This window comes from Lepidochelys kempii, chromosome 3, assembly GCF_965140285.1.
Source record: "Lepidochelys kempii isolate rLepKem1 chromosome 3, rLepKem1.hap1, whole genome shotgun sequence".
NCBI classification, from domain to species: Eukaryota; Metazoa; Chordata; order Testudines; family Cheloniidae; genus Lepidochelys; species Lepidochelys kempii.
In genome coordinates this window covers 106,016,004-106,034,486 of record NC_136382.1, presented here as the reverse complement: position 1 = coordinate 106,034,486, position 18,483 = coordinate 106,016,004, and positions in this window count along the sequence as shown.

Here is an 18,483-nt window from a genome sequence, read left to right as displayed (position 1 = left end):
GCTCAAATGTCTCTCTAAGTAACATTAAAAATCTGCTGCTTCATGCCTATGAATTTCAATATTTATAGTGTTCAATAAAATGGTCCACTGTCAGAGAGAGATGGGCCACTGTGCGCTCTCTGAGCAGATGGGCTGCAATATGGCACATTTACATGGACCAGCTGTGGAGTGCAGAAATGAATGCTGGTCACAGACAGGGTACAGGCACCACATCTGGAATGCTAACAGACTGGCCTGTGTATCCATTGTAAACTTTCCTTCAGCAGGATGAGCTCTGATTTAAAGCTGCTCAGTGTACCTTAAACTGCATCAAGAGTCCTCATTAACACAAGAGACGACAGTGAGGTTTAGGGCCTGGAACTTCTCTGTTGGGCATCTGTTAGAATCCGAGGATGGCACTCTGTAGACTATGGTAGAGACCCCCCCGGGAGAGATTCTCTTATGTATGGTGTTCCATTCTAAATTTAACATTTTTCGATTCTCTCCTGCACAGTGTTATATTCTACATGTAATACTTTCGGATAAAAGTAGAAAACAAACTCAGCCCTTCTCCCAGGAGATATCTGAAGATATTTAGAAGGTTTGATCAAGCTGTTTATTTTGTAAGCTGCAAATGTCAAATACTATAGCACTGATAAATAGTAATAAAAAATTACTCATCTACCACATTTTCATTGCAAAAGTAGTTTTTGAAACCTAGGAAGCCCCTAGGCTATACAGTTTTGGAATATGGGCTTGATTTCCATTTACACTGAGGCAACCTTACATTGCTTTAGAAACAAAATCCTGACTCCATTGGTCTGTGGCAAAATTCCCACTGGAGCCAGGATTTCCCCTCACAATATAAGGAGATTTTAAAGTGGGTGTGTAAATATTACTCCTGAGGGCATTCTGTGCCAAAAAATTAAAAATTCTGCCCCCCAAAAATTAAAATTCTGCACACATTTTAAAATTCTGCAAATTTTATTTGTCGAATAAATGTGGAGGCTCCAGCATGGCATTGGGGAGCACAGGCCACTGGCTGCACAGAGGTGGGAGCTCACTGTGCAGCTCCCCTCCCCTCTGGGGCATGGACTGAGCGGTGAGGCTGCATCCAACCCTGGCACAGTGCAAGGACTGGGCATGCCCCCAGAAACAACACAGGTGTGGGAGGCAGGCTCACCAAAGCAGATCCAAATATGTAGGGGCTTAGTGTGTAGGGATCCAGGTGTAGGTTCAGAGGGTTCTGTGTGGGCCAATCTGGGTGTGGGCGGCTCAGTGGGGGATCCAGGTGCGGAGGAGATCTGGATGCACAGGGGCTTCTTGGGTGCTGGGTACAATGGTAATGGGACTGTGCAGTAGGGTCCAGATGAAGGTGGTTGGGGCTCAGCGAGGACGGGGAATGGTGTGGGAGGAAGAGAGCTTGGCAGGAGGGTCTGGGTGTGGGAGGAGTGGGGCTCAGTGGGGTGGTGATCCAGGTGCAACTCGTTGGGGCTCGGTGGGATGGGGATCTGGGTGTGGGTTGCTTGTCGAGGTGGTCTAGGTGCAGGGAGAGTGGGACTCATCATGGGGGTTCTGAGTGCAGGGTGGTGAGGTTTGGCGGGAGGGTCTGGGTATGAGGGGGTCTGGATGCATGGGGGTTGGGGGAGCAGCTCCCTGTATAGGGATCCTTCCCCCTGCAGCTGAGAGTGACGGGTGCAGGAAGCGATGGAGGTGTGTGTGTGTGTGGAGTTTGCAGCACTTTCTGCAGCCGAGGGAGAAATCTGGAGGTGGGTCTGACCCAGCCACGGATGCAATGCAGGGGAGAGGGACTAGCAGCTGAGCTTGGGGCAGGGTAGGAACCACTAGCCAGGTCTTCCCCAGTCCTGCCTCCTGCCCCACAGTGATTTACCTCTCTGCTGGCTGCCCTGGGCACCCAAAACATACTGCTGGAGAGGGTTGCATGACCGCTCTCTTGGCGTCCCTTTGCTTCCCCATCAGAAAGTAATTTTTCTCTAGGGAAGCAAAGAAATCTGCAGGGGACATAAATTCTATGCATGTGGAGTGGTGCAGAATTCTCTCAGGAGTAAAATATAACTTACTCACATTTTAAGACTCCTTCACATTTTCAGAGTGGCCTAACATGGCTTTAATGTAAATAATAATCAAAAGAACATAGAGAATATATTTTCAATACAGCGTTTTTTGTAAATTGTTGACCCAACATGAGAATTATTGAAATGAGTCCACATTTGATATTTCAGCTCTGCTTACAGACTTTGCTACTGTAGTTAAGTGAACTAAACACATAATTTAGGGATGTATTTCCATTAAAATATTGATCTGAGAGACAAACTACTACTTTTGGAAATTAATGTCCTCTCACATGCTGCCTTCCTAAAGCAGGTATTTTAAATCCTGTACAAGTGCTGCCCAGTAAAGGAATTGCTACTGCTTCTCTTACAACTCCCAGTTTTTGGGAGGTTGAAACTCAGGCATAGGAATGTAACTCAGACTAATAATCAGGTTCCTGGGGCTTCACTTTTCAGTGCTACCTAGGAAATTTGGTGGATTTCCCTTAGAGGGATTTCAGCCCAGGTTTTTCCTAAAATCACAAGTTTTTAGAACCATATTTTCAAAAATAGCTTGGTTGTTTATAGTAAATAAGACTAAAAGGGGACCCTGCCCTGTTTTTGATAGCTTCTGTCATTTTGCTTGAGAGCAATACATAACAAGGACTAAACAAACTGTAAAATGGCCATGTATAGAGGTGTGAAAAGCGCTGTTGTGTATCTACAGGATCCTTTGCATCCTTGCATAGGAATGTGTGCCCCCTTTTAGCATTTTGAAGTCAATATACGTTAATGAAGTCTATGGTTAATACACATTCATAGCATACACAGTAAGGATTCTGCTCTTGTAGAATATGAATATATGTTTTTAAAAACAGCACCTGAAAAGCAGCTACGTGCATTTGGGGCCCGATTCTGCTCTCACTGAAGTTAAAGACAAAACACCCATTAACTTTCAGTAGGCTCTGGATTGAGTCATTTGTCTTCTAGATTAATAATTCAGAATGCATTTTACAATACATTGTGAAGCTGCACAGTGCCCACTGTTCTGCAGATCAGTAATAATACACAAAAGCAGATTGTAACTTAATAGGTCCATTGATAAGATGGTAGGTCAAAGGGAACCTGCCACTGCACAGGAGGTACATCCATGACATTTTTGTCTTGGTAACTGCTGAAGACGAGGCACTATATAGACTTGAACCTGGAAGGTCTAGGTACTCCTGCAAGATGCCAAGCACCATTGAAGCCAATCAGCATCTTGCAAGAGCAGAAGAATGGACCAGTGATTAGGCTACTAGCTTGGGACTCAAGAAATTCCCATTCAACTCCAGACTTCCTGTGGGATCGCAGGCAAGTTGCTTAGTCTCTCTGGGCCTCAGTTCCACACCTCTAAAATGGGGATAATAGCACTATGCAACTTCCCAGAAGCATTGCAAGGATCAATACATTAAAGATTGCAAGTTGCTTCATGTAGCGGGGTCTTACTGGACAAACCCGGGAAGTGGGTGGGCACAAGTCCACCCACTGCTAAAGGTCCCTCCCCCAGCCTAGCGGGAGGGATCACTGGACCCAGGGACCAACTGATTGGGTTTTTCATTAGTTGTCCCCCGTAGAGTGAGGGTCAAAGGTTCAAAATGAGGATACCGGATGAGGACACCGAGCAGAGAACCCCGGACAGCGCCCACTGCTCCTCAAAGCTGTCGAGGGAGCCAGCGGATGCTGCCCAGTGGAACTCTGCCCGGACGCACAAAACTAGGGAGGAAAAGGAAATAGGCCCCGCAGTCACAGAGCACCCCCTCATCCAGCATCCTCCTCCTGGTATTGTAGATGGAGACTTTGGCCAGAGCCAGGAGGAGGTTGACGAGGAGATCTTGTGACTTCATGGGGCCACAGATAGGGTGTGCAAAGAGGAACAAGTGTGGGGAAAAGTGCAGCCAGAACGGAGGTTCTGGAGGAGCCGGAATAGGGGCTGCAACCTGGCGCATTCTCCCTCACACCGCAAAAGGGGCAGGCCTCAGGTGTAGGGGTGAACCGCGCCAGGTGCACGCCCGTGCTCACGGCTCCATGAAGGAGCCACCAGCTAATGTCCCCAGCGGGCCGTGGGATCAAGGTGGAATAAAGGCTGGCCCACCGGGGCTCCTCATCCTCTTTAGGTGGAAGATAGTCCAGCCATTTGGTATCGGGGCGGGACACGAGGGTGAGGAAATGTAACGTATGGAGCACGAGCATGTACAGATGGTTTCTGGGCGTGGTTCGGAACTGGACCAGCTGCAGGGTAAGCAGCTGGCTCGGAGTGTGGGAGTGCGGAGGCCGGGGGGCTCATGGAACAGGGGCCCAAGAAAAATGTCCGGAGGGCCAGGGGTGAGGGGTGGGCAGGGAACGCCCTCTCACAGGGCTCGCCACAGGAAAGTGAGAGAATCGGGTGACAAGGTGGCCTTCACTTCCTGGAGTACGCGCCTAGGGGTTGGAAGGGTGGAAAGCCCCATGCGTCGTCTGAGCGCACGGGGCTCCACCCAATCGCCCCTGTTGTAGTCCAGGAGGTCTCCGACTCTGGTGGTTTCTGCCAGGACCAACCTCCGACACACCGAGGGAGACTCCGCCACCTGCACACGGAGATCGAGGTTGTGTAGCAGGGGCTCCGCAAGAAGGTCCGCTCCCTCGCTGGCCACAAATGACCTGGTTGCAGAAAAAAGCTTCCAGGTCTGGAGGAGGTCCTGGTAGAAAACCGGCAGCTCAGAGAGGTCTCGCGGAAGGCCTCTCAGATGGAGAAAAAAGAGCTGCCGGTCATATTGGAGACCTCGGAGGCGGCGGAGGAAGGCGTGCACCAACGTGCTCCACACCAGACTACCTGCACCATAAAGGAGCCTCTGCAGGGCCTGGAGGCGGAAGACATGGACCTGGCTGTGCAAGCAAACCAGGCCCTGTCCTCCCTCCTCCGGGGGAGACTCAGAGCCCCTGCAGAGACCCAGTGCAGCCCCGGCCAGAACTCCAGAGCCATCCTCTGGAGCCTGGCCAGGATCCTCGGGGCCAGGCTCAGGGTGTTGAGTCGGTGCCAGAGCATGGATAGAACCAGTTGGTTCAGCACCAGCGCCCTCCCTCGCAGGGAGAGACACCGGAACAGTCCTGTCCATCTCCGCAGCCGCTCACCCACTCTGGCCTCCAAATCCTGCCAGTTCTCCAGCAGAGAAGGATGCGTGGCGGAGAAATAAACGCCAAGATAGAGCAGCGGACCCGCGCTCCACCGGCTGGCTTGAAGCGTGGGTTGGAGGGAGCTTGCTTGCCACCTGTCCCCGACCACCAGGCCAGAGCTCTTGATCCAGTTGACCCAGGCAGAGGAGGCCACCAAGTAAACGGCCTGGCAGGCCTCTACCCGCACCAAGTCGTCTGGGTCCTGGACCACAAGGAGCACGTCATCGGTGTACGCCGACAGGACCAGCCGCAGCTCTGGCTCCCGAAGCGCCAAGCCCGTCAACCTCCGGCGGAGGAGACGGAGGAAGGGCTCAATCGCCAGAGCATACAGCTGGCCCGAGAGGGGGCACCCCTGCCGTACTCCCAGCCCGAAGCTGACCGGCTCGGTCAGGGTCCAGTTGAGCCTGACCAGACACTCCACGTCGGCATACAGCACCTGGAGAAAGCCCACAAATTGGGGCCCGAAGCCAAATGCCCGCAGGGTGCCCAGGAGATATTCGTGGTCCACCTGTCGAATGCCTTCTCCTGGTCCAGGGACAGGAGGGCGAACGACAGACCATCCCTATGCCCCAGCTCAAAGAGGTCCCAGACCAAATACAAGTTGTCAAAAATGGTCTGGCCCGGGACGGTGTAGGTCTGGTCGGGATGGACCACGTCCGCCAGCACAGACCCCAGCCGCAGCGAAATGGCCTTTGCTACGACCTTGTAGTCTGTGCTGAGGAGCGAGATGGAGCCAATTCTGTAAGTCATGGAGGTCCACCTTCTTCAGCAATAAGGCGAGCACAGCTTGCCTGCACGACAGAGAGAGGACCCCGCTTTGCAAGGACTTGGCCCAGACGATGACAAGGTCCGGGCCGAGGACGTCCCAGAACATGCGGTAGAACTCCACGTCAGCCCATCCATGCCTGGAGATTTGTTAGTGGGCATGCGACGGAGGGCTTCCGAGAGCTCAGCCAGAGAGAGAAACAGCTCCAGCCGGTCCCGGTCGCCCGCGCTGATCGTTGGGAGTTTGGTCCAGAGCACCTGGCAGGCTTTGGCGTTGGTCGGATCCGGGGAGAAAAGGTTAGCATAGAAGGCCCTGGCCCTTCCACACATCTCCTCCGGATCCGTGAGGGGAGTCCTGTCCTCTGCCAGGAGGCAGGTGACGTGCTTTTTGGCCCCCCTCATTTTCTCACGGTGTAGAAGAAGCAGGAGCTGCGATCCATCTCCCGAAGGCAGAGGATGCAGGATCGAACAAAAGCACCCTGGGCTCGATGGTCCTCCAGGGCCCGGAGCTCCTCCCGCTTCTCCCAGTACGCTGCACGGAGGGGCAGATCCTCAGGGCCGGAGGCGAGACGCCTCTCTAGCTTTAAAACCTCCTGCTCCAACTGCCCTATCACTGCATCCTTCCGCTGGGTGGCACCCTGGGTGTAGTCACGGCAGAAGAACCATGCGCGCACCTTCCCCACATCCCACCACCACCTCGCCGAGGGAAGGGCACGCCGCTGCCCCTGCCAGGCCAGCCAGAACTCCCGGAAGGACACCACGAAGCCCACGTCCTCCAGCAAGCTGTTATTAAAATGCCAATAGGCCGGCCCCGACCTCTCCGGACTGAGAGAGGCTGTCATGGTCACCAAGTGGTGATCCGAGAACGGGGCCGGCCGGAAGCGTAGGCTCATGCCAAATGGAAACGTGAGATATAAATGCGGTCCAACCAGGAGTGGCGCGACCTATCCCCCTCCACTCGGACATAAGTAAAAGGTAACATCGTCGTCCGGGTGGTGGTCACGCCAGACGTCCACCAGGGAGTGATGATCCACGATCTCCCTGAGGACGCCCGTGGCTGCCTGGGATGTCTCGACTCCTGAGCGGTCCCGCTCCTCGAGGGTGGTGTTGAAGTCCCCACCCAGTACCAGGCACTCGTGAGGATACAGGGTGCCGAGGAAGACCGACGCCTGCCGATAGAAACGCACTCGTTCCGGGCCCACGTTCGGGGCGTAAACGTTGACCAGGTTTAATCTCAGCCCCTCTACGCAGGCCCGGACATGCAACAGGCAAACCAGCATGACCTCAGCTACCCCCAGCACCTCGGGCCGTAGCTCGGGGGAGAACAGGGTGGCCACCCCAGCCAAACAGGCACCGAGGTGGCTAAAGTAAACCTCATCCCCCACTCCAGCTGCCAGCTAGCCTCAATGGCTGGAGCCGTGTGGGTCTCCTGCAGGAAGATCACAGAGTACCCCCCCCCCAAAGGAAGGATAGCACCTGGGTCCTGCGGAGACCCACGCTACAGCCCCTGGTGTTCAACGTAGCAAAGATGGTATCCTTCATAGGGAGGGCTGGGGTGAATCCTCACGGGCAGGGGAATCGACGGCCTCCAGCAGGCCCCGCAACAACCCATGTTCGACCCCAAAGGTCATCAGGGAGTCGCGGAACTTACGGGCCTGCAGGTAGGCCGCGAGGTCCTGCCTCCCAGTCCTTCTCCACTCCCCCAAAAGGCCCTTCACAGCCCGGAGGACGCGATAAAAGTCCCCCCAGCGCCTGAGGGCGAGCTGCACCTTGCCCTTTGAACCAAGAGTGTCCAGCAGGAAATGGCGCAGCTCTTCCCTCAGCGCAGAGGGGGATGCGGCAGCCAACCCACCGCCGCCCTCCAGTGAGGCCCATAAAAGATTTTCATGGCCTGCAGAGACGGGCAAGCATGGAGCGCAGTTGTGCCGGGCAGCCCGTCCTCATCCCCGGCACAGGAGAGGGCAGCGGAGGGAATAGTGCAACCCCCATGATGTTAGGAAGAGGGGACACAAAAACCGCCCCCTGAGAATTGTCCGTAGACAGAGGAAACGAGAACCTCAGAGGCGGCAATAACATGGGCGGTGGCGGGGAAGGGGACGAGCGACTCATTGGGGACGGAAATAGGACGGGGGTGGGGCGGGGACTGGGCCAGGGGCGAGGACAGAAGAGGGGGTGGGAGCAGGGACAAGGGCTGATATTGGGACTGGAGCAGGAGAGGGGCCGGGAGCAGGGGTAGGAACAGGAGCGGGGACACTGATGGAGTAACGGTTCCCGGCAACTGGGCTATCGGGGTGTGGCTCCTCTCGGCCAGGAGCGGGGGACAACGGGACCGGGGTCAGAAAGGGGCCTGCACTGACGCCGGGCACGGGAACTGTGAAAGACATGTCACCCGCAGCCACGGCGTCAGGCACTAGGGAAACTTCAGTGGGACCCCCCCTCCGGAGGGGAAGCCAACCGCTCCGTCCGGGCGCTAGAGGGCATGCCCACAGGCTTGGGGCCTGACCGCTCGGTATTGGCCGGTGTCTCTGGGGGCTCGGCTGCCTCAGGTGAAGTGCCATCCACGGCCGGACAAATAGGGAGAGCCAGGGGCGCCCCCAGGACCAGAGTGGGGGCTACAATTGGTAGTGAGGGGCAGAGAGAAGGAGGAGGGGGTGGTGGAACTAAGCCACCACCCAGATCGAGGCCCGCTGACTGGGGGTCGTCCTCTCCCTGGGTGACCGGGGTCAGACCCAGGGCCTCGATCTCCTCGAATATGGAGGTAAAGCCAGTCCCCGCGGCCCCAGCATCCTCCCTGTCAGGAGCCAGGGCAGTAATAGCCCCAGTATCGACAACGGCAGGGGGCACAGATGGCAAAGGGGCCTGGGGAACTCCTACAGAGGTCTCCTCGGGAGCGGTGACACCTCCATCAGCTGCCATGGCTGCCATAGCCGGCGTCCCCTGCTGAGCTCCATCCGGAGGCACGGCAGAAGATGTAACAGCATCAGCCCCCCGCAGCATTTTTTGGGGGGCCTCCTCTCCCTCCTCATTGGAGGGGAGGGATCGAGCCCACGATTTATGGGCGCCGCACTTCCCCCGGACGAGCACCCAGCCCTCCAAAGTGGAAGTGGAGGGCCGGTCAGCAGGGGCAGGACCAGTGAGCAAGGGCGATCGTTTTGGGGCTCAGGGCGGGACAACAGGAGGAAGGGAAACCTCCCTCTGGGGCGAGCCCTCTCCCTCAGCCAGCAGAGGTCTTGCCACCCTCTCCTCCATGGGAAGAGGGGCAGCGGCAGTGGCAGCTGGGCTGCCAGGGTCGCCGGTGGTGACAGGGCTGGCGCCCCCCCCCGGGTCTCGGGGGTCCCAGACGCTCCTCCAGGCCGGGCCACGGGGCAGTCCCTCCGGACGTGCCCTGTCGCCCAGCAGAGAAAGCACCGGGCCTCCCCTGTCGAATAATGGATCCAGTAATGGGCCCCTGATAGGGCACCAAGAAGGACCCCTTGAGCGCCACCCTGCCACACGTCGCCGGCGGCACTTGAATCTGCACCTGCCGGCAGAAGGACAGAACGTGGCAGAGGGCGGGGTCCTTGCAGCCCAGCAGGAGAGGGCTGATGATTGAGATGGGTTTCCCCAGGATGGCGAGGGCAGGCAACAGGGCAACGCTGGGCAGGAAGGGTGGGACGGAGGTCAATACCACCCGTACGCCCAAGTCCTCCAGGGGTTCTAGGGCAACGAACACGCCCCCCACCACCATGCCCTTTTCTACCACCTCCTGAGCGGCGGCCTCCAATGCTCGGAAGAACACAACCTTACCATACATCTTGGAGGCCGCCACGATGGCCGTGGGCCCTACCACCCTTGCCAACGCCCACACGTACGTTTCAACATGGGGCGAGGCGGACACCAGGAGGCAACGGACGCCATGACTCCTGGTCAGCAAGGGGAAGGGGCCCCGGCCGCAAGGAATGGTACCGGAGGCGGCAGTCGGGGCAGATGATGCGGCGGCATGCAGGGGGGCGGCAGCCACCTGGGCGTACGCTCTGGGGGCAAGGGATGGAGCGCCCCCAGAGCTGGTGGAGGGAACGGCTGTGGAAGAAGGGGCCGCGGAAGATGTTGGGGCCGCGGCAGGGAGGGCGGCCCCGCCAACGGGAGGTTTTGTTTTCCGGGCGGGGCCTTTGCCCTTATTATTCCCCCTGGCCCTTTTTGCCGGTGGAAGAGGCAGCCATGGCAGTGGCAGAGTCTAGGTTAGTAGTGGCCGAGAGGGTAGCCGCTGGGGCGGGTAAGGGAGGAACTATGGGAGCAGTGGGGGCAGGAGTAGGGGCAGGGCCAGGGGCCTCCTCCATAGTGGAAAGAGACAGGAGACAGCCCTAAATTGGGGGTGGGACAATGGAAAACTACCCCTCCCCACTAGATAGCGAGTAGGGGAGGAGGGTCCAGCAAACAGGGTATGGGGAATAGGGAAGGTGGGACAGAGCCAACCACTCCTCCCTGCTAAGCTGTATGCAGGAAGGACGGACCCAGTATGGGCGGGGGGGAACTGGGGGCAGGGAAGAAGCAACCACTCCTCCCCGCTAGGCTGCAGGCAGGGAGGAGGGTGCTAACAACAGGAGGAGACGGGGACAACAAAGGAGAGGGGGACAATCTCGGGCGCAGGGGGGGCACCGGCTCCTCCAGCTGCACTCGGACGGGGAAGGACTATGGTTGCATCAGGGGAGGTGTAGTGATCAGGGTAAACAACTTAAAAAAGGGGGGGGGGACACAAGCGCTCCGAAAGGGGACATGGGCACACCACACTGCGGGTTGGGCGGGGCAGGGGGAACAGCAAACAACCGAGGGTGGGGCAAGTAGAGCACAAAGGCAGGGTGGGAACCAAACTCCTGGGGCAGGGCGGGGCAAGCACACTAATAAACCCAGGAACCTAGGACGGGGCCAGGGTGGGACAGACAAACAACCGGGGAAAATTCTTCCAGGGAGCTACAGGAGGAAGGGAGGAGAAAACTGGGCTGGGGGTAATGGGGAGACCCCCCACCCAAATGCAACGGGGGGGGGGGGAGTCCAAAAAAAAGATGGCAGGGAGTGCACCCACAAGCGCTTGTGGGGCTCACTCCAGTCTATGCTAGCTGCTGGAAACAGTCCCAGATGGTGGTGGGCGAAGAAGCAAGCAGCCCTGTCGAGGGACGAGCAGCAGGTGTTGATGGTAAGCTGGGTTGGTGGAGGGGGCGGTGGCAAAAAGGGGTGGTGGTGGTGAAGGAAGATGTGGCGGGGGGCAGTAGGACTGGGGGAGGGCTCCACGCCTCTCCCCCGGCCCCCAACAGCAGCAAAAGGCTACCACCACCCTAAGAGCACAGCTGTTCAAGTCACTCAGTCCAATAACGGACCCCCTCTACAATTCCTCCCAGCGGCCTTCCTCCTCCTCGATGAGGCAGCAAGCTCAGGAGCAGCAACAAGCGGGCAGCAGCCAGCCAGATGAGGACCCAGGCAGAAGGGGTGACAATGGTGGTGGTGGGGTCCTTGCTTCTCCTCCCTCCAGAGGGGTGGGGATAGGGGGGCAGGCCGGCAAGGCCCCCCCTTCCCCACAGCAACAGCAGTGGCTCCCAAAAGGGGTCCCAGCCAGCAGCGGCCCTCCAGGAAGGGAGGCAGAGAGCTCCAGCCAGCAGTAACAGCCCAGGGAGGGACGGAGGGAGCTCCAAACAGCAACAGCCCAGGAAGGGAAAGAGCTCCAGCCAGCAGGGCAGCCTGAACAGACTGATCTCTCCCTTCTGCAGCAGGGTGGTCATCTGCTCTTCCCCTGAAGGGCTTGAAATCAGCCCTAGGAGGGGGCTGCTGCTGAGGAAAGCAGCAAGCCTCAGCTCACTGGGGAAACAGCCACAGCTGGCCCTATAATAGGCCAGTGAAGCCAGGAACTGAGAGGACTCTCCCTCTAGTTCTTGAGGGAGGAGGGCCTGGCTGCTAAGAAAGGTACCTAGAGTGGAGCAGGGCTGGGGAAAGGCTAGAGAAGCTGGGGAAGCTCCAGCCTGGAGAACCCCCAGGCTGCAGGCTTTCCTAGAATATCAGATTAGATCAGGATTAGAAGAGACCTCAGGAGGTCATCTAGTCCAACCCCCTGCTCAAAGCAGGACCAATCCCCAATTTTTGCCCCAAATGGCCCCCTCAAGGATTGAACTCACAATCCTGGGTTTAGCAGGCCAATGCTCAAACCACTGAGCTATCCCTCCCCTGGCTTTGATAAAGGCCAGGACAGGTACAGGGGTTGCAGAGCCTGCAGCCCAGGGTAGGCAAAGGCTGCAGGTCCAACCCCCCCTCCCCCTTTGCCAGTGATGAATGGCTTATATACTGTAGTCTGCCCTAGTGAGTGGGGGCTAGATGGTGACTGGCAGTAGCTATAGACTGAGGTGAGGTAGGGATAGGGGGTTTCCCTGGGAGGGGAGACCCAGAGACTGTGGGGGTACTGCCAGAAAGCAGCACCCAAGGGAAAGGGGCACTGGGGTCCAGGAGGGACATAGGGGCCCAAGTGACAGGCAAGATACCGGCTAGCAGGGGGTGCTCCAGAGGCTGGTGAACTAATTTCCTGGACAGCCAGCAGGAGGCACTGTGGAGGTGAGTCTCACGTCACTACACTCCAGTATTACCTACAATAGCTAGAGGGCTCAGCATGTCAGAGGATTGAATCCTGTCTCATAATAAAAAAGAAAACTAAGGCAATTGTTGCATAAAATGAAGTTCAAAGGGTTTTTTTATTTTTGTTTAGCCCCTTGGGTATGCCTGAGCGATTTAAATTAACTTCAGGTTTATACATGTCACCATTCCCCCCTCTTGTTGAAAATACGTGAGTTACCTGAATGTGAATATGCTCCTCCGTCCAGGTCAGAGGCAAGGTGAACAGAGTGCATGCAGAGTCACTTCCAGCCAAAGTGGAATAAGCTATCTCGCATGGATTTCCTAACCTGCTCTAGTTGCCTCCTATCCACGGTGACAGATACAGCCTTTAACATCCCACGCCACCGGGTGTCCATCAGGCAAGCAGTGTTTCAGTTCAGAATTGTCTGGCTCCACATGTGCTTGTCATGGTCTGCTGAATGCAAAAGTTTGCCCATCTTGTAGAGGGGGCTTTGACCACAGCGTCAAGACAAGAAACAAGTCTATTCACACCCAGTTTCCCTTCAGAAACCCATACATGGCATACTCCATTTCATTCAGCATTCACATACCATATATTGTGCTCCCCGGTGTTATTGTTTGCCATTTTTTTCCTGTCCTGTTGTGAAAGCTGCGCAGTGTGCTGTAATACATCTGGATTAGGGGTACTGTAAACAATTAGAGGAATTAAGATAATGAATCCAATCTAATGCAGCAGTAGGTGAAAGTGGCCACTGGATCCTGTCATTCTCAGGCTCTGACGATGATAAAGAAGGAGATCTGACTGAGTAAGCCTGGGTGAGAAGCAGTCATTTTCTGGGATCAGTAACCTTTAAGGCGAGAGAAACTCATTGTCTCTAACTGCCTTTCATTTGTGAGAATAACGCTTCAAATGAAAGATGTAATAATGTATCTCAACATCAGGTACCAGACTCCTGCTAGGTCTGGTTTACACTGGGCACAGGGGAGGGAGGGCTGTCGAGGAGCCTGTTATGGTTCTCTGATTCTCTTGCTAGCCCCACCCCCAGGCACAATATAGAGCAGTGTCTGAGCTGTTCTAACCTACACCAACTGCCAGTTGTCCCCAGGGTACCATCACCAGGTGGTGATAGCCAGAGTACCTCACACTCCAGCCACTCCCCATCCTCACCTCCGACAGACTCACCTTTTCCTTGACATACCTCCTGCACCAAGAGCTGTGGGAAAAACAGCGTATGTCCACCGGCTCTACGCTACCTGTCACCAGTCTCTTCTCCCTTTGCGTCATCTGACTGGCACAACAGGAGCAGGGTGGGGTGAGAATTTGCCCCGTGGAATACATTTGTAGTCATTTTTCAAAGTAGAACTGTAGCATCTTCTTACTCAGCTCATTTGTTTCCAGTGTACACTGAATCATACTGGAGTACAGGTATTATCCCTTTAAAATAGGTAACATATACCTACTGAGCTGACTGATTAGAATGAATTTTTACTGCTTTTTATTCCTGTTAACTCTACAGAACTACAGCTCTAGGAAAGCAAGCTGGGCCCTAGTTTAGTTTGTTCAGTAGACTTGCTAACTCTGCAGATTCTTTTTGTGAATGGTGTGGGGGTGGGAAAGAAGTCAGTTTGGCTTTCACATTCCAAGGTGAATTTGCAGGAAAAGAGCATCAAAAAAAGTACAGTTTTACTTGTAAACTGAATACATCTGATCTGGGAGCCAGCAAGAGATCACAGAATATCAGAGTTGGAAGGGACCACAGGAGGTCATCTAGTCGAACCCCCTGCTCAAAGCAGGACCAATCTCCAATTTTTGCCCCAGATCCCTAAACGGCCCCCTCAAGGAGTGAGCTCACAACCCTGGGTTTAGCAGGCCAATGCTCAAACCACTGAGCTGTCCCTCCCCTGACAGCTCTAGAACCCTGGCCATTTACACAAAGCCACTTTTCATAGTCGACCCAGACTGTAAGAGCTGATTCACCACAGTATCAACTGTAGCTAGGTGAATACAGCCAGAAAGTATTCAAAGATATCCTTCTGAATAAAACACACAGATGCTCTAGACTGGTGTTGGTAACCCCATTTATCAGGCCAATTTTTGTGAGCAAGGCTTTTTTTTTTGCAAGATTGTTTGTGGAAAGCAAACGATCACAAAACCTAGCCTAAAGCATGAACTTCAGGAGGGCCGATGTCTGGGACGACAGCAGATACCATGAGTGAAGAGACAGAAGAGGGGCTTAGGCCCAGATCCTCAAAGGCGGAGGTTGCTCAACAAAATCTGCTCAGCTAGGCACCACTTCAGTGTGCTGCACTCTGTCTCACGCAAAATTGGTCCCGCCGCCCCTCCATCATGACAGAGGGGCAGTGGGGCCAAATTTGAAAAAGGGGTCTTATGACCTGGTGCAGGGTGCACAGCCACTCAAATCTGGCCCAGCAACCCCTCCACCATGACAGAGGGGTGGCCAGATCAAATCCCCTTAGTTAGGCACCTATACACCTTTGAGGATCTGGGCCTTTGTCCGTATGTTTGTTCTGTACTTTCTGTGCAGGATCCTGTTGCTCCAGTTTAAAGTTAGAGTTTGAGGCCAGAAGGGACCATTAGATTATTTAATCACCAGCCCTAGGGTGACCACATGTCCCATTTTGGCTAGGACAGTCCCCTTTTTAAGCCCGGTCCCGGCCATCCCAACTTTTTTGGCAAAAGTGGGCATTTGTCCTATTTGCTCTCTCCAACTTGATCAGCTGGCAAGAGCAAATAGGACAAATGCCCACTTATGTCCAAAAAGTGTGGTGTGGTGTGGAGAAATGTGTGTGTGGGGGGGATGAACAGTGATGCCAGCTCTGCACAGGGGGAGGCAGGGCTCGGATGAGGAGCGACCCCAACCATGCGCAGGCAGGCAGAGCTTGGGTGAGCAGCTCAGGCCAGTCCAGGGGGGACTGGGGGAGGGGAAGTGCTTGGGCCAGCCCCACACTGTCTCGTTTTTCCCTTTGGGAAATATGGTCACCTTAACCAGCCCTGGTGCTGCATCGGCAACAGGTAGCTGTGATGCAGAGGCCATTAGGGTGTGGGCAGTCCAAAGGGAGAAGATGGCAGGACTCTTTGGTCATCCAGGAGGGGCTTAGAGGATTTCTCCCCCAGGGGACCAATTATAGTAGCTAAGTGGTTACTTAGATAAAGACCAGTCGAAAATAGGTTTTTGGTGATCCAAGTTTTTGTTGACCTGTTCCTAGTGAGAATGGCTTACGTTATCAAACCTAAAGATGTGCAGGTGTGAGAGAGGTCATTGCCAAGTCCTGGGTAATACATAGTTCTAAATTCTTATTAAAAGTTCTCTCTCTAGTGCTCATGAAGAGTGCCAATTTGAGGATATGCAAGGTCAGAGTCAGTGCCAATTTCCCCACGTTGCCCCACTAGCAGACCCCAAGTCAGAGTCTGAACTGAGCTGTGTATTCCTTGAATTGTAATCCTTGCATTGATGTTGTAAACCCTAGTCTATTAGCCCTCATTGTAGCCAAGTCACCGTTCTGGGGCTTCATTTTGGAGGAAGCCTCTCGTCTCTTCTGTGTCTGTGTCACAGTAAACAGAGCCTTTCCTCTATCTGTGCCTTCACAGAGATCAGGGTGTCAATTCCAGCACCCGCCTCAGTTCATAGTCCTGTGCCCATTTCAATGTGCAGCTGTTGCATAATCTGAGAGCTGGTAAAGTGATGCAAAAACTATGGGATAAAATCAAGTTTTGAAAAGGCAAGTCAAGATGTTAAGTCTTGTAAGGTGTTAAGTGCAGCAGACTCTTGCCTAGACTTCGATTTAAGGTGTGATGTTAGCTAATGCTAACTAACATGTTTTAATAGGCTAGTGTAGGCAAGTCACACTCAGCACACGCCAAACTAATGGAGTTAAAGCCTAGGTAGGGGCCTCACAAGAGAAGCTGGGAGCAAGGTAATCTTCAAAGATAGCTTCTTGATCGCCACCCATAACTTTATGGCTAAAATTACTCTACAGACTATTGCCAAATCCTTTCAGTGTTCACACTCTCTATGCAGATCAGTTCATATCTCCAAAGTGAGCCAGTGCTGTAGCCCTCCAAGGACAGTCTCTGGATTTCTCTTATAGACAGAAATGAATAAGCTGGTACGGGAAACACTGGGGAAAATCCAAACAGGCCATCATTCATGTGTTAAAATTTTCCTAATATCCATCATGCTACTATTTACCGACCGGGAAGACTTCGCATAGCAGTAAAACTGTCTCCAATGGCTAAAATGAGAAGAAGGGGTGGGAGGGGGAGAGAACATTTGCATTTAATTTCATCTTATGGTGACAGAACATTAAAATGCGATTTGGTAACTCAGTAATAGGAAGGAATGGTAAAACCAGAGTCTGATTTTTAGATGTTGCTCTTTTCAATGTCCCCATAAGAACACTCAATAGGGTGTGTCAATATTGCTCCCCATGGAAATCGTATGGTTTGCCTATGCAGATGGTGAATTGTTTTGTGGCTATGAAATATTGTGTGTTGCGCTGTGAGCAGTGGAGCCAGTGGATCGAGGAACTGTTGTTGAGACTGACAGTTACATTGTGCCACTGAATAGTGAAACGGCAGAATCAAAAACTCAAGTGGACCCAGACAGAATGTCCTGACCTTTAAGAAAAAGGCTGATTGGTTATGGTATAAGCTCCCCTTCATCTTTCACCATAATCCATTACACCTTTCTTAGCAAACTCTCGTAATTTATGTAGGCTCATAGATAGGTTTCCCATAGATTTTTTTGTTTTGCATGCTTATCGTTAAATCCATCCCTTATCATTTATATGCTTTTGTATAATTCTGTTGCTATTTTAAATGTTCGCTATCTGCCCTTATGTATTTATAGTTAGCTGACTCATTGAAGATGTCATTCAATGCATTACAATGGAAAAACCCCAACAATAGTAAATTTGTAGTTATCTAGTCTGAAGGAAAGTTGTTGCAATGCAAAAATAAATGTACACAAAGGTATTTCATTATAACCTGATGTGGCAAAATAACCAAGTGAAGCCACATAAAAACTATGAACATTATATTGTATGCTATATTTTCTAATTGTCTGAACTAGACTGCAAAATATTTGGGGCAGGAATCTTGTATTTTATGTGTCCATAACATGTCACGTGCACTTACAGCATGCTACAAATAATGAAGAAAATAATATTATTATTATTAACAAACACTGAAACCTCTACTTCACAGAGATGTTGTATAAACAAGAGAAAAATGTTATTTTTATTTTCATAACTTATTGTGGGTTTTTAACTGTTGTAAATGGATGAATAAATGAGCTAACATACATTTGTATGATATATATTAGATTAACCTCCCAAAATAATAGCATGGGGAAATTGTGATTTGGGTTTTTTTTATAAAATGTTATTAAACTATATGTGTGTGTTTTTGTCTAAATCACATGACTTGGATCCACAGCTGATGTAAATTGGTGTAGCTTCATTGAAGTCAATGGAGCTACACCAATTTACACCAGCTGAGGATATGGCCCATTAAGTACATATGCTTGAGACCAAAGCGCACATTAAAAAGAGAAGCTTCCACACAAGAATCTATAAAATCTAGTCATATCTTAGTACATTGACACTGACACTAATGGCTCAAACACTAGAATTCTTCCCTTGTTTGAAATTGTAATGCATTGTACTGCAACTATTGACACAGTAGAAGTAGTATACTGTAGCTGTGCATGTTGGTAGGGGAAGAACAAGCCATGTATACTGTTGACTGCAGCTACAGAATTGGAGAGACACATGGAAGCTTTATCATAACTGTCTTTTTTTTTTTAAGCCAACAAACAGAAGTTTCAATGCAATGTCAAAACCATAACAGATAAAAACTCTGCTAACTCTGGGTTGGCTTTTT